The sequence below is a fragment of the Gavia stellata genome, chromosome 9 (genome assembly GCF_030936135.1).
Source record: "Gavia stellata isolate bGavSte3 chromosome 9, bGavSte3.hap2, whole genome shotgun sequence".
In the NCBI taxonomy this organism is placed as follows: Eukaryota; Metazoa; Chordata; class Aves; order Gaviiformes; family Gaviidae; genus Gavia; species Gavia stellata.
Window position 1 is genome coordinate 8,772,054 of NC_082602.1, and position 14,833 is coordinate 8,786,886.

Consider the following 14,833-nt stretch of genomic DNA (forward strand, 5'->3'; position numbering starts at 1 on the left):
CAATGCAAACAGATAAAATACGGTCCGTGTCTCAGATAATATAAAATCAGAGTATAAGTAGAAAGTATTTGAATACAGTAACAAAACATGGATGTACACGGTAAAAATTAAATTATTGTGAACAGAGTAGTTAGCAGCAGTCACAGCATATGAGCTACCTAGCAAGGATTTTTTTTGTGGATGTCATGGCAAAAATGATTTTTATGAAGTGACGTGAGGAAGGATATTGTCCCTGCTTTGTGGATGTCTTTAACTCAAGCAGACTAACTCAGCTTCATTGTAATTCAGGGGATGGGAAACATAAAGTTCAGATTTTGTAAAGAGAGTGGAACTTTGCTACATGGACAAATTTGAACAATCCTTCATTCATTTCCCACCAGAGTTAGGGAAACACATGCACTTCCAGTTTGCAAAAATACATGAAATGGAAACGAATCCAAAGCTAAAAGAAGGAACAGAGTTTCTTTCTCTTCAAGCCGGTCTATGATACCGATACTGACTGGAAAATACTCTTATTTACAATAATCAACAAGGTTCATACTGTATGGCCGTTGTTTACACCTATCTCATTAACTATCAGCAAGTCAGTTGAAACTAAGGAAGCCAGCAAGGCTACAGCTGGATACTCTCAAAATACCCGTTCAACTATTACTAGGAAAACTAGGCCTCCCTAAGGCTCCCTGCAATGAAGCTGCTCATACTTCACCAAATCTGGGGGAGAAGTGTGTCCCTGGCCTGCAAACTGCTTGGGGCTGGGAGAATATTTTTGTGTGAGTATCACTATCTGCTCATCCAGCTCATACACTCTTTTCTGGGTGATCAGCGTTATCCATTGCTGTGTCTCTGGTTTTTGGAGGCAGCACAATGCCAGGCCGGTGAGTGAAGTGGATAAAACAAGTTTCTAGTCCATCTCCCAGTGTAATATAAAGTCCATTTAAATCAATTTCATATAAAATCAATAGAACGTAAAGTCCTCAAGCTGAAGACATATCAAATATTAAACTGGTAAGAAAAGATACTGCACTTGATCATAGCTAGATCTTAGTCTGTAGTCTGTCAGTAGGACTGTTAAGACTATCTTTTGAGTTAAGTAGTCAGGAGGGTCTGAAATCTGTCCTGAAATATCTCTAGGTTGTTTTCTTCTTTTATATATCTAGTTTTCTTTGAGAGTTTTGTTTCATAACCATTTTCAGATTATAAAAACATGAGCTGGAGTTAAAAAAGGTGGTTATACCACCATTTCCAGGTCAGTATACATCGCTTATGTGCCTCCTTTTTGTAGGCTACAAGCATTCCTAGTCTTCTGATCTAGCTGAAAAGTATGATGACAGGGAACCATTTGTTCCTTGAGCTCGTTCGCTGTGCATTTGGGTACCTTCCTAAGAGTTGGGTACCTTCCTAAGAGTCCCATCATGGAAGCTCTACAGCTGCTTTGCATTGGGGTTGAAGAAATACTTGCCAGTGCCTGCAGAAAGGCAGTGGGAAATTTAAGACTCTCCCAGTGAGTCTGTAATATCATTTCACCCTCCCAGTGAGTCTGTAACATAATTTATTTTACTTTTGGGAAGGAAATGGAGAAGACAGTTAGTTGGAGGCAATTTCAGTGGGAACAGTGAAGTCGTTCTGATGAACAAAATAGGGAAAAATCCAATCTATGCTAATGCAGTTGATGTTTACATTAATGCTCAGAAGCTGAGAATGACTGAAAGAAAGGATGACTGTGTGGTTAAAGCAATGACGCCTGACTCAGGAAATCTGAGTTCATTTCCTGGCTTTCCTATCTCTTTAGCTTTGCACAAGAGATTTAATCGCTCTCTGCTTGCTTTTTTTTTTCTTCCTGTACCACAGGGGAGTAATTATGCTTCAGCGTGTTCTAAGAATAAATGCATTAATGTAGCCGGTACATTTAAGTTCAGGGAAAAAGACATACAAAAGCTTCGGTTGTTGTTCCTTATTTTTTAAAAAAGGCGTTTCTGCTACCTATGGAGCAAATGTACTGGAGTCTTCACGCCCTGCATCTAGAAAGGCGAGGAGGCACTTGCAGTGCCTGGGCTGACATCTGTAAGCAGGTCTTACACCCTGGCAGCGCGCCCAACTTCTAGTCAAGAGGCTGTGGCAAAGGATGCTTATCAATTACAGGGTGGGGTTTTTTCTGTATGAACATAGCTTGAAGCTACTGCACAGCCTTCTTCCTCCGGGAGGCCTGGTGAAGCAGGCAGGCAAAAATTTAGAAATACTGGTGGTCAAAACTTTTGAGAAAAATGAAACTCTGAAAATCTGAAGTTGAAGCACCACAATACAGATGCTGAGATGATACGACAACACATACATGAACATCCCAAATCACAGGAGATGCAGAAGCACAGGCCCCAAACAAGCAAGCAGGCGGCTAGGAAAAGAATTGGGGTATAGAGTCAGTGAAATGATCCTGACCCATCTAATGTAACCACAGGCAAATAACTTCCTGCACCTTGCAAAAGTTTTTGGTATTGTCAGCGCCTTCTGACTGCTGGCACAGGTGGAAAATGAGGCAATCAAACTTGCAAGCCCTTCTGCGAGCACCACCATGGAGAAAGCCCGGTCTCCTGTCGATCTGCATCTCCCTGCTGACTGCAGGAGCCCTTCCAGGCTTTTCACGCAGCCCGGACTTCCGCGAGGCCTCCTTCCCCTCCGAGTACTCTGTCCCTGAGCCAGGACACTCGCAGGCCTGTTTCCCTAACACTTTTACCACCGAAATCTTTATTTGCGTCGGTCAACGGGCTCACTAATCGTTAGGGCAGACTGGGTGATGTGGCCAGCAGGCCTGAGGGCGGCGAGAGCCCAGGCTGACGCCGCGCCGAGGCAGCCCTGCAGCCAGCCAGGCGGGCGGGCACGGGTGAGGCGCCATGTCGTGAGCGGAGCGCGGCGACGGCTTGTGCCGCGTCACCGGCGAGGAGCGGACGAAGGGCAGGCGGCGGCTGTGGCGGTTCGCGTGGGCAACGCAGGCCCCGGCCCGCAGGCCGCTGCGCGCCTGCGGGAGGGGTAAATTGGGCGGGAGGCCGCCGTGAGCGCCCCCTCTGCCCTCCGCCGCCGCACGAGACGAGCCGTTGGAAGGAGAAGGCGCACGCAAGGCGCCTAACGGCCCGCGCTGACGTCAGGGTGAGCCGAGGGGCGTGGGGAAGCGGCCGGCGCCGTTCCCGGGGCATGCGCGGCGGGGCTGCGCGCGCGCGCCCGCCCTCCCACCGCGGGCCGGGCAGGGCGGGGCGGCTGGCGGTCGGTACCTGAGGGCGCAGAGCGCCGCGGCCCTGCCCGAGGAGGGGACAGCGCTGGCCTGCGCCCGGCCCGGCGGTGAGTGCGGCGGCGGCGGAGGGGGGGCGCGCGCGCCGTCATCCCCTCGCTCCTCCCCGCCCCTCGCTCGCGGTGGGCCGCCCTGCTGGGGGTCTCCGTGCCGGCGGCCAGGGGGGAGCGGCCGTTGCCACCTCCCTGCGCCGCCGCCCTCCCGCCGGGGCTGGGGTCGCCGTCTCGGGCGGGGGATGCTGCGGCATCACCGGCCGCGCAGGCCGCGGGAGGCTGGGGAAGGGCGGCGGAGGGCCGGGCGGGTGGGGCAGCCTCCTGCGTGTGGCTGGCGGGTGCAGCCTTCGCCTTTGGGGCGGCCTGAATGTCAGCGGAGGCTCCCGCAGTGCCGCTGGCTGCGGGCCGTGCCACAGGTGTGGCAGGGAGCGGGCAGCGGTGCCAGCTTGGCTGGCCGTGTCCCGGGCTTGCGCTCGGCTTAGTCAGCTGCGCGGCTCCGGGAGGGGAAAGGCAATCTGGCGTGGCAGGCCTGTCGCTGTGTTCCTCCCTCCATTCCCGCTTTGCAGTGGTTTATGCGTCTTTTAATTCTCTGTTTGTTGAAATGTACCTGCAGGTATATTAGGAAACAGCTGCTGAAGGCCTTGGTCACAAAGATCTCTTTGTAGCTCCAGAAAGGGGAAGAAGCAAAAGCATCCAGTATGTGGTTGTTCAAAGATAACAGTTTAAAAAAAAAAAACCATGGTGGAATATGTACTTTAGCTATAATCTTCTCAGATTTTGCTTGTAACGACAAGGGAATGTTACGTACGTTATGGTGATTTTGCTTTAATGACACTAAGACCTTGCTTTCATTGTCCAGAGCCTGCTGTAACATCGTGTTCTGTCAAATGTACTTTGACACACAATGAAACGTAGGCAACTTCAGCCTTTAACTTTGAGTTGGAGGAAGTCGAGCTGTTTGTCTTCAGTTAAAGAAATCAAAAGTGAATGGAAACTTTATGCTGTAGCAGAGCATTAGTGTCCAGGCCAGACAACAAATTAAGGTAAGGATTGTAGATCTCCATCTGGTACATCATATAAAGATGTTTACCAGTTTTCAGGGGAATTGGTTCCACTTGTAGGATTGGTGCTTCATATTTGTAGCAGGTTTGTTTCTGGTGTTTGTGGGCTTTGAACTTCGATTTGGTGCAGAATAGAATTTTTCATTACAAACGTATTACAAGCAAAATGAAGTTGGATTTAAGGTCTCATTTTGTTATGTTCTTATAACTGAAAACCACTTGAAGTATTCTCTGAAACTTTAAAAAAATCTCTTTTGGAGTAGTCAAAAATACGAAACTCTTCATCATATTTGTATGAGGCAGTAAATATTTACATTTTTTGGTGATACTGAATAAAATTTGGCAGATATTTTCTCATGTATATAATGATCACAAATTTTGTGGGCCCATTTTGAATTTAATGCCTCCAAGCTGAAGAGGTGAATGCCTAATAAATGGAACATTAGTAATAACGAGCTACCTAAATGTTAACCAAGGATCTACATGATTATACAACTTGCAGTAGAAAAAATGTTTTTGAAGTTTAATCTTTGCTCACAGTTAGTACTTGTCATTACAGAAATCTGAATGTTTGGGCTCCAAAAACTGCTGAGTATTGTCTTCTAATTGTAAAGCTGTTTAAACAGTAGAAATGTTTCAGGCTTAGAAGATTTCTGTATTTGATATTTTTGACCACTATAACAACTTGTGTTTTTGAACTGAAGTAATGCTATATATGAATATAGAAAAAATTGAATAGTAATGATCTCAATTAACATAATGATCTCATTTAATATATTGTTATACTAATGAGTAATCCTGTTTAATGGAACTGTTCATGTAAAAGCTCGCTGGAGTAAAACCTATTACTTCTGGACCTGATCATCCTTTAAGAGGGATTGGTTATTTGGAATGAAACAGTTACAAAGAAGTGTTGGCACTGGCTCTCTAGATAAAAAAACATCATGCCATCAGTCTTCAGATGAACATTGCTTACCTAAAATTGTTAGAAAGTGTGGCTCTCTGGAAGAGAGACGAAGGAATAAAAGGTAGCCAGTTGCAGCAGTGGTTGTGGTGTTCTGTTTTAGCCACTCTTTGGAAGTGTAAACAGCAGCACCATCTTCTTAATTAGACGCTTTCAGGCAGGGTAAAATTCCTTGCCAACAGGGATGCTAAGAAGATCAAAATACTAATGGTGCTTTTGATAATTAGGTTTAAAATCCTGTATTGTGTTTCAATTGGAGCAATTAAAAAAGCTTATGTAAATCTCTGGATACCTGAACACATGTATGTTACAATAAAATCCCAACAGCATTAAAATAATTATTCCAAAGATGAAGTTTAGCTTGTCAGTGTAGGTCTTTGCATTTCTTCGTACCTCTGGGACACATACTCCAGCTAACTCTTAAACTTCTATCAAATAGTTGCATTTTGGAAGACATTCTGAGAATGTTTCCTCCTTGATCAAAAGTAGCTTCATTTGCAGACATCTGGACTTTGCTCACTAGCTATTCGCCGTCTATTCTAAAGGGAGGATTCAGCTGGAGCAGTTCTGCTGATAATATCTTATAGTAAGTGAAGCAAAAAAGTCTTATCGAGGTGGGGGATGCTTATCCCTGGTCACATGGGGAACTGGTGTCACAAGTTTTCAGTAAAATGCCTTTTTCACTACAGATTGTTGGGATTTTCTTGAGCACTTAGTCTGTGATGAGTTGAGGTAGTCTTCTGCAGAGTGCATTTTAATGGCTTTGATTGAAGCAGAAGTATGGTTAACATTGGCAAGGTTCTCGCTGCAAGGAGTCTTGGCTTCTTAGCCAGAGGAAAAGAGCTGATAAGGTTTTACTTTTATGTGGTGGTTGAAGAAGTCACAGATCTGGAATAACCCTTAAATTGCAAACAATTTCTGAATTTATTCCCTGAAGCAAAAGAACTCCTATGATTTTAGCATAATTAGCCCAGATGGCTTGTGACACACACGGCACAAGTCAAGCGGCGCTTCATAGGAGAACTGAATATCCTGGGTTCTCTTGACTCAATAATGTCATGTGTACTTTGGGCTGGAGATTCAAGAGTCTTTTCTAGATAAATACAGAGATTCTCACTACAATGTGAGTTTGTACGGTACTTCAACTCATGTTCTTTTTGTGAATCATATAAAGATAGGTTTTGCTTAAATGCATTTTTTCTGGTCTTATACGATGAAATTATTACATGGACTTGTTGATCAGTGTTTTTGATGATTTGGAGGAAGCTATGGCTTTTAACTAGCCTTCATCTCAGTAAGACAAACTTGCATAGGTGGAAACTTGGCAAGGCCAAAGCTACTGCTGTTAGTAGCAGGAGACTTGAGGAAAGGAGCAAAATCTTTCATCCTGCATAGCCTTGTCCATCAATAAACAGCATTAAAAAATATAAAATCCTAATCCCTCTCTGTGTAAATCTTTTAGTCATGAAAGCTCTCCAAAATAGAAGTTTATAAAAATAACACTTTACCATGACTAAATTTGAGATCTTGATTAAACAAAACAAATGATTTGTATCAGCTTCCTTTAAATTCAAGTAAAATGTGGGCATAGATGACTGTCTCTGTGTAATTCTGTAAGCTAATGTGGGAGAAAATCATCCTGTGGACAAACTGTCACTAGTAACTGAAGTTCACATGTCAGTTTCTTTGAGAATCCTTTTTTTTTTTTAATTGCAAATGTATAAGGACATAACAACTGTCTGTGTCTTCTACATAGTAGAAAACTGACCTTGAAAGGTATGTTCAGATATAACTGTTTATATTCATGTATCAGAAAATCAGTAAGAAAATATAAGACATACGTTAAAATACTTAGCGAAGGCTGCCAGTCTGTGGTTAAAACCATGTTGATATTTGTTATGCTGTGGCAAACTTGCAAAGTTGTTTGGTACTGGAATACTTTTAAAGAGTTTGGCTTTGATATTGGGAACTGATTTCTAGCCATTGAATCATAGACAGAAGCTCTAAGTGTCCAGCACTAGTGAAATGAAATTCAATAGCAAGAGAGTGGCACTTCAAGTTGTGGTTCAAAAATAAGCAAGTTTCAGCTGAAAGGTATAATATGCCAGTGTACAGCTGCAGTATTTTTGGTTAAGGGTGGATATTGAAGAGTAGTCAAACTTCTCTTCAAATAATCCAGTATCTTCTTGACAGCACATGAATATAAAACAAACTGATGGATACAACTGGTATGTTTGATAGGAAGGAGGGCAGAAATCAGTGGCCAGTTCTTGCAGTGTAGGGAGTTTACAAGTAGTTTTCCTCAGGTATCTGTGCAAGGCAGTGAAATAAACTGCAAAAGAATTATTAGGAAGGCTCTGGAACTCCTTGCTTAAGGCAATCGGGGATGGAAAAAGTTTGGGGGCTCAAGAACAGGTTGGACAAGATAGTAGAGGAGATACCTGTGGAGGGTTCCTAAACAAACTACACCAAATTCAAGAAATCCTATGAACTGAAAGTAGTTGAAGGTTGAGGAAGTCGCATTCTATCCTTGCCCTGTTCATGCTCTTTCCAATGTGTTTTTTTTAAGGCTACCACAGGAGACAATGTGACTTCTTATTCATTGCCTTTGAAAGAAGATTGACTGCTGGAACAGTTTGGCTGAGCTGTAGAATTGAATCTGGACAGTTGAATCACCATGATCCAAACCCAGAGAAATATTATGATTTATATAATATTTCAAGCTTATCCAGGGTTCACTTACTCTCTTTCCTGAGAGAAGTTTTAAAGATACTCTTCGTCAGTCCTTTTTCTAGTCCTTTTTTTTTTTAATCCAGCAGTGGCTGACTTTATATGATTTTTTAAAAATCTGTAGCAATGGTTTGACATGTTCTTGTCTCAAGGTCGTGATCTTCTGACAAAAACTACGTTAAAATAGCATTGGCAATAAGTAGAAAAGAAATTCCCAGAACTATTTTCTTCTGTCTTCTTAATGCTTCATCTTGTCTAGTCTTGCTCAGTTATCACCTGCGAACCTTTTCAGGCTTACTGAATATATCTCATACCACTGAGTCTATGAATTACATGCAGTGTCCTTCAATTATCTCTGCTTGTCATTCAGCTTAACCTGTAACTAGAATTTGTATTCAGGCAGCAGTAGAAAGAATGAGCATGTGTGACTGGAGGGGGGGGGGGAAAAATCTTACGTGTTGGTGTTGAGCACAGCCTCATTGCTGATTTAAACTAATGGGAATTCTTAATCTTAAGATACCTACATAGACAAACTGTTCAGCAGTGGTTCAGATGGATAGTATTGTTTCTGTCATTAGTCTTTGCTTGATCAATACAAAAATATGTTGAACAATATCTGTTTGTACCACCATAACAGGGTTTTAGCTCAAGACAGCTCAGTGTTGTTATATGGAGAAGATGCATCGGATGAATAAACAAACTAGAGGAATAGAATGGACAAGGTGGCAGTCTAAAAAGGGATATTTCCTTTTACAATCGGTTGTATTCAAAGTTTAACTTGGCTTCCAGCCTGCCTGTTCTTATCAGCAAGAAAATCCTGTTCCAGGTAACATGCATTACTAAAGTAGCAGAAAAGAGTAACTGGAAGCTGACTCTTTAGTTTGTTACTGAACCCTTACTCCTGGTAGAGTTAGAGACTGGAGTGGTGTGTTTTGAGTCATTCGATGAGAGGGGATAGGTCTGAGGGAAAGGGGAGGCCCCTCTATTTTTAACTGAAATATTTGCCAGGCGATAGCAGGTAATTCGTACTTGTTTGCAGAATGACATTGCTTTTATGTCTGAACTCGGAGACAGATTAATCTGTTTTGTAAGAATAAATTCAGAAAAATGGAAATTACCAACATGAAGGAATAATACCATCAGCAAAAGCGGTGGTCTGTTTCTACTGTCAGTTGCTTTGATGCTGACATAATCACATTTTTGAAAGGAGAGATTGAAATCTACCATTTCACTTCTAGAAAGTTTGGATTCTAGACTGCAATTGATGTTTGGGATTATTCAATCTTAACATAAAATTTTATTTGCCTTTATGATATAAACAGTGATGTCAGCTTTAAAACTTTTCTGAAAGGCAGCTATCTACATCAAATGGGAAAGATCAGAGTTTTTCAAATATGTATGTACATGCACATATACATATACACAATTATGGATTATTTTCCAAGATAGAAATCTTACCAAATACAAGCAAGCGTTGAGATAGCACAAGAGAGTGACCTAGATATAGATGTGCTGTATGCTAACAGTATTTTTTTGGGGGTGGAGGGGTGGTGGAGAGGGAGAGGGGAATAATGCTTGTTTGTATACGATAGTTTAGGTCTTTTCTTCTCTGTAGCCATACAACTTTGTCTTTAGGTTGCTGAGCATTAGATCTGGAAGGCAGACAGTCTATGTCTCCCTAGTTTCCTTTTCCCCTTTCTGTTTATTATCTTTGCAAATTTGGTAACAATTTAAACTGAATAATGTCATCAAAGAATTGAAGCAAATAAAGACTCTTTTGTATCTCTTCACCAACAAAGATTTTGAGAACAATACATCTTCTGCAGTTTAAGAGCTGTTAAGCTACCCTGCTGAAGAAGCTTGGTCTACATGACTCGCTCACTAAGGTTGTATCCGTTGAATTTGTTCTGTTTGCAGAAGGCTGTTCCTCGTGTAACATAACAAATGAAGTAATCCACATAATTTAATTTCTTCTAGCAGAGTGTTTCTGCATTGGAGCTGGGTATATCAGTCATGATTATGTCAATTGTTTCTGCTTCTGATTTATTGCAATGTATCCCATCTGCCTCTTACAATGCTTTGAAAGCTGTTCATGGGGTCAGCACACTTAATGTAGTGTTTTTATCAGCTGTGCCCTGTGTCCTCTGGATTTCCAGTGAAAGCCTTGCTATGTTCTGGATCTCATGTTTTGAAGAGTTGGTTAGGCAGGAAGTGCATGGTGTTTATATCTGCAGGTACAGAGTTGGCATTGCTAGTTCAGATTTAACAAAGTACGACTGCTACATTTGGATGACCGATTGGAAGAGCGCACAAAAGCAAACTTAAGGAAAACCCAATGTTCGTCAGTGTCTGAGCCACCTTTAGTTCTTACTAAAGGCATTTTCCAGAATTTTGACAAAGTCAGAATAGATCTATGTTTGATCTCTGCTGTGCCAAAAAGAGTAGATCTTTCGAAGAAGGGAATTGATGACTTCCTCCAAGAGGATGCATCAGACGGATTGGCAGCTTCAGAGAGGAGTTGTGCCTCTGCAATGCTTTATTCTACTTACTAGCTGACCTCTGTCCCTGAGAACAGTTAGGCTGTCAGCACTTACGCAGGAAAAAGTAAGTGTCATTGCATTTCACGTCTCATTTATGAATGAACTGTGATAACCTGTATTAACACTTAACCAGAATGTGAAAGCGCTCTATTGCAAGTCTGTTTCTTCCTTTTTGCAGGCTCTGGTATTCTCTTTTATTATATATAAAATAATATTTTTATATATTTTTATATATTTTTATATATATTTATATATTTTTATTTTTTTATATATCCCTATGCCGAAGTATCTTCTTCTATCTTCTTTTCTTTGGCTTGAAGCTGTTGCCTTGCTGCAGCTGGCTAAGCATCTGGACTTTGCCCTCTGCCTTATTAGTCATGTTGTAAGAAGGCCAAAAATCAGGGCAAATTTACCTATTTGAGCAACCTTAGCAAAGGTCTTTATGTTAAGTTAAAATTTGCATTACTTTTTTTAATAAGATATTAAGGGTTTTATGATAATTCAAATCCTGTTTTGTTTCAACATTTTGGTAAGGTTTGATGTAAAAATTTGGGGTTTAAAATGCATAGTCTCTATTTTACTAATATGCAAAGCATATTAGTGGGCAAACTATTACAAAGGGTACATTTCTGGGCAGATAGCACTTAGCCCTTTTTTTCTTCCTTGAGGTGCCTGATACTCAATATAAATAGAATTAATGGCAGAGTGAATTGAGAGTGTGGCCCTGAGGGATATGAATGGAGTTTTTGGATCTGAAAGTATTCTGGTAGCTTTCTTCTATAAAATAGAGCTGCAGTACCCTATTTCTTTTTCTCCAGTAAGTGCTTGTGTCCTTTAGCCTTACAAAGCATTAAGAAACTGTATTCTGGTGAATAACTACAATGCTTTTAAAGACTGCAAGGAATGTCATATCCTTTTGCTGTATTGACTACGGATACAGTGTTAGAAATACAGAAGCCCCAATCTCTTCAGGATGTCTTTCTTGTTCTCTGCTCCCTTTATCTCTATTCATTATCATGCTTTTATATTCCTTGATCTAGTGCATTCTGACGGACAGTAAATAAAATTCAGCACAACAGCAGCTTGGATAACTGGTTTGCTTGGTGTTTGATAGATTGAACTTTACAAGTGGGTAGAACATCAGCATGCCTAAGTGTGAGGGAGGAAGAATAGAAAAGGACTTACCTCTAAGCTCTCTGAGATCTGGGAACAGAATCTCACAACTTCGAACACAGAATCACAAAATCATTTTAGAGAAACAGAACAATAAGCATTAAGTGTCTTGGAATTTCTTACCATAATTTATGACTATGGTACCTTCAAAAGGCAGACTTGTCAGGGATGCTAGTGTTAATTACCATGCATTTTGGACACAGTAAGGGGAGAGACACTAAAATTCATGGATGCCTTCATGAAGCATTGGGAACTGATTTAAAAACAGAGGTGTTTCGGAGGCACTGAAGACAGGAGAAGGAAGGAGGAATTGGAGGATTTCACTGCAGAGCTGATAAATCTTATTGGATCTTGGAGTTGAGAGAAGGCTTTTTTAACCGAGCTGAAGCCAGTCTGTGCAGGGGAAATAACACAAAAGAATATGTGACAGTTGTAAATGCTCAGAAGTTCAGTCTCAGAGCCATCAGAATTTCTAGTTGTATTCTGACTTAATTCATACAACATGCACAGTTTCCTCAGTGTTCATCATCTTTAATTCCTCAGGGCTTGTCCTGCTCAGAACAGCTAGATCTCCTGCCAGTTTCTTTCATTCTGTTAAGCTCCCATGGTCCTCTTAAAGCTGAAAAGTGACTTGCAACCATGCTACCATCCTACAGTGTTCCTAAGTACTTGCTAAAGAAGCCTTTTGCTGCATCTGTTGCATGGGCCTCCCTGATTTTTCACTTATGTCATTCAGTACCTGCCTACGCTGGTGGAAATAAGGTATTTTCACATAACTGCCCTAATGTGTTTTTAATTACATTTTTAAGAAAAATAGTTCTTAAGTTATACTTAAGTTTCACCATGTATCAGTGGATCTGCATTCTGTGTGTCCTGAATAGAAAAATAAATAAATAAAAGAGAAGCTGTGGTCTTAAAACCCTGAAGCGTACAGAGGTTTTTATAAGCCATGAACAGTGGACAGAGTTGAAATGCATGTGCATTTCACAAAGGCCAGGTGGTATATCTAGATTCAGCAGATGATAATTAGAAGTAAACTACAGTCTTTTTTCAAATTGGCAAGCTTTTATCTTTTTTTGTGTGGAGGGTATCTTAGTTATAGTGAAAACCAGTGGGAAGTTAGGAGCTGCTATCTTGAAGCATGTCCATAACACCTTGAAGAGCTGGTCTTGTGTCTCAGATTTCAGCAGGCTTCTCCTGTTAGAAGTGTGGTGCAGAGAACAGGATATAATTGTTACTTAAGGTAGTAGATTGTTCCTGCCTCAAGCCATCTGTTCATTGCCTGCCATTTGCTATTCAGTTCCCAAGGGTATGCTTCACTCATTTTCTGCCCTGCTTGGGCAGTAGTTAACAGTTCTTTTCTCTCCCCTAATGTAATGATGTGGCCAAGTAAGCTTTTCACTAGAGGAGGTAATTTAGGTTACCACAGGAGGAATGTTCTCATCTTCCTGTCCATGCTGTTCGTGTACTAGAAAGGTGCTTTTGTTTTCTAGGAGAAAGAATGAAGGTCCCTGGAAATTCTAGCACTGTTAAGTTGGCAAGATAAATATGCATGAATGTTGGTAAGCTGCTGGTTCAGATCACCTGTCACTGAGCTAGACAAGTAGAATTAGATAGTATCTTAATCCTTAGGCCTTCTGTGGAAGGCAAATAACAGGAGTATAAGGTCTGGCTTGGCACACGTGGTCATTAAACTTCATGTACAAACACCAATGGACATAAAGTTTCTGGGTAGGTAAGGAAGCTTGTGTACTGCTGTAGCTGCCAGCTTCTTACAGACCTACAGGAAGGGACCTTTTTTGTTATCCAGAAGCAGTGAGGAAGTGTTGACTGTTGGTTTTCTAGCACAGTCGTGTTACACAAACTTACATTTATCTCTGCCTTAAGAAAAAAATTCTTCACACTGTGAAGGAAGTGGCTCTAAGAAAAACATCTTAAGTTGGCTACTCAGTATTTATCTTTCTTATTTAGGCGCTCTTAAAATTGAGAAGAATGAAACATACATCTGAAACTGTTGTCATAGCAATAGTTCTGCAGAATTGCTCTCCTCTGTCACCAGTCTGTCAGATGTGTTTCATCTGGCAGCTGTTTATTCCACACTGCTATGACAATAGGAGGGGAATTTGGTCCCACTCGTAGTAATCTGTCTGGAACTTGAAAATGCTATTAGCTCTCTGATGACATGGGTGATAGGGATCACGATATTTTAAAGGTGCCCAAACATTGAAATGTATGAACCTTAAGCAGTCTTCTGCTGTAATAATAATTCCAAAACATGTAAGGCGGAGTCTCAGATGCAAAACCAAACCTTGCTGAGAAGCTAATATATGGGCAACTGGCTTCCTGGTATTATTGAAACAGACTGAGAACTAAGTAAAAGTGAATGTTGTGTTTGCTAGTTGAAAGTAACATCGGAGGATCTTGTCATGGTGTAAATAATCCTATACAGGAAGCACAAAGGAGAGTGAGAATGATTATCATTTTGCTTATCACCAGGATCTTGAATATCCTTGAAGGTAGGATGTAGCAGCTTTTCAGTTAATTCAGATTATACTTCAGAGAGGGTTTGTAAATTTTAATTCCTTTTCCCTGGATCGTTATGTAAGGCTAGGCTCTTTATAATTAGTTTAATTCCCGATTAGGCTTGTGTGCACTAGATAATATATTTCCCAAGGCAAAGCATGTAAGGCTAATTTGCCCAAATGTCTGTTTTAAAAAATCCCTAGATTGCAGAAGTCTAAAAATACTTTGAAGTTCTTTATAATACAGCAGAATATGACTTAAATTGTATTGAATCTGAGTTTCATGGGATGCAGAAATCATACTATAACTTGCAGGACTATGCTTCTTGATAAGGGAATTTCATTTTTAGGGTGATGTAATTTCTAGTAGTAAATATTTGTCAAGATTGAGGATGTTTAAGAGAACTTCATGAGAAAATTTTCCATTTTCTGGGAAAAGTAACATCTGCCGAATATTATACTAAGTTTGAGGTTTTATTGATGGCATCGTATTTCAACCAAACAAGTGCAACCTAAAATTGAAAAGGTAACACAGTAGTTACAGTTATGTAGCTAACAAAACACAGGCGAGTA

General features: G+C 41.0%; 1 protein-coding gene and 1 pseudogene across 7 annotated transcripts in view; one reads left to right on the plus strand and one right to left on the minus strand.

Annotated features, from left to right (window-relative positions):
* Positions 1 to 833: 833 nt before the first annotated feature.
* LOC132317573 (U2 spliceosomal RNA) lies at positions 834 to 1,045 on the minus strand (annotated as a pseudogene).
* Positions 1,046 to 3,303: 2,258 nt separating this feature from the next.
* Positions 3,304 to 14,833, plus strand: part of CCSER2 (coiled-coil serine rich protein 2) — a 73,223-nt gene continuing 61,693 nt past the window's right edge. For 6 of the 7 annotated variants that reach the window (XM_059821091.1, XM_059821093.1, XM_059821095.1 and 3 more), the window contains exon 1: positions 3,304 to 3,327. The gene's annotated coding sequence lies outside the window, so the exon portion shown is untranslated. Of the gene's footprint in view, positions 3,328 to 4,281; positions 4,314 to 14,833 lie in introns of those variants that run through there. The other variant, XM_059821092.1, reaches the window with a different exon arrangement.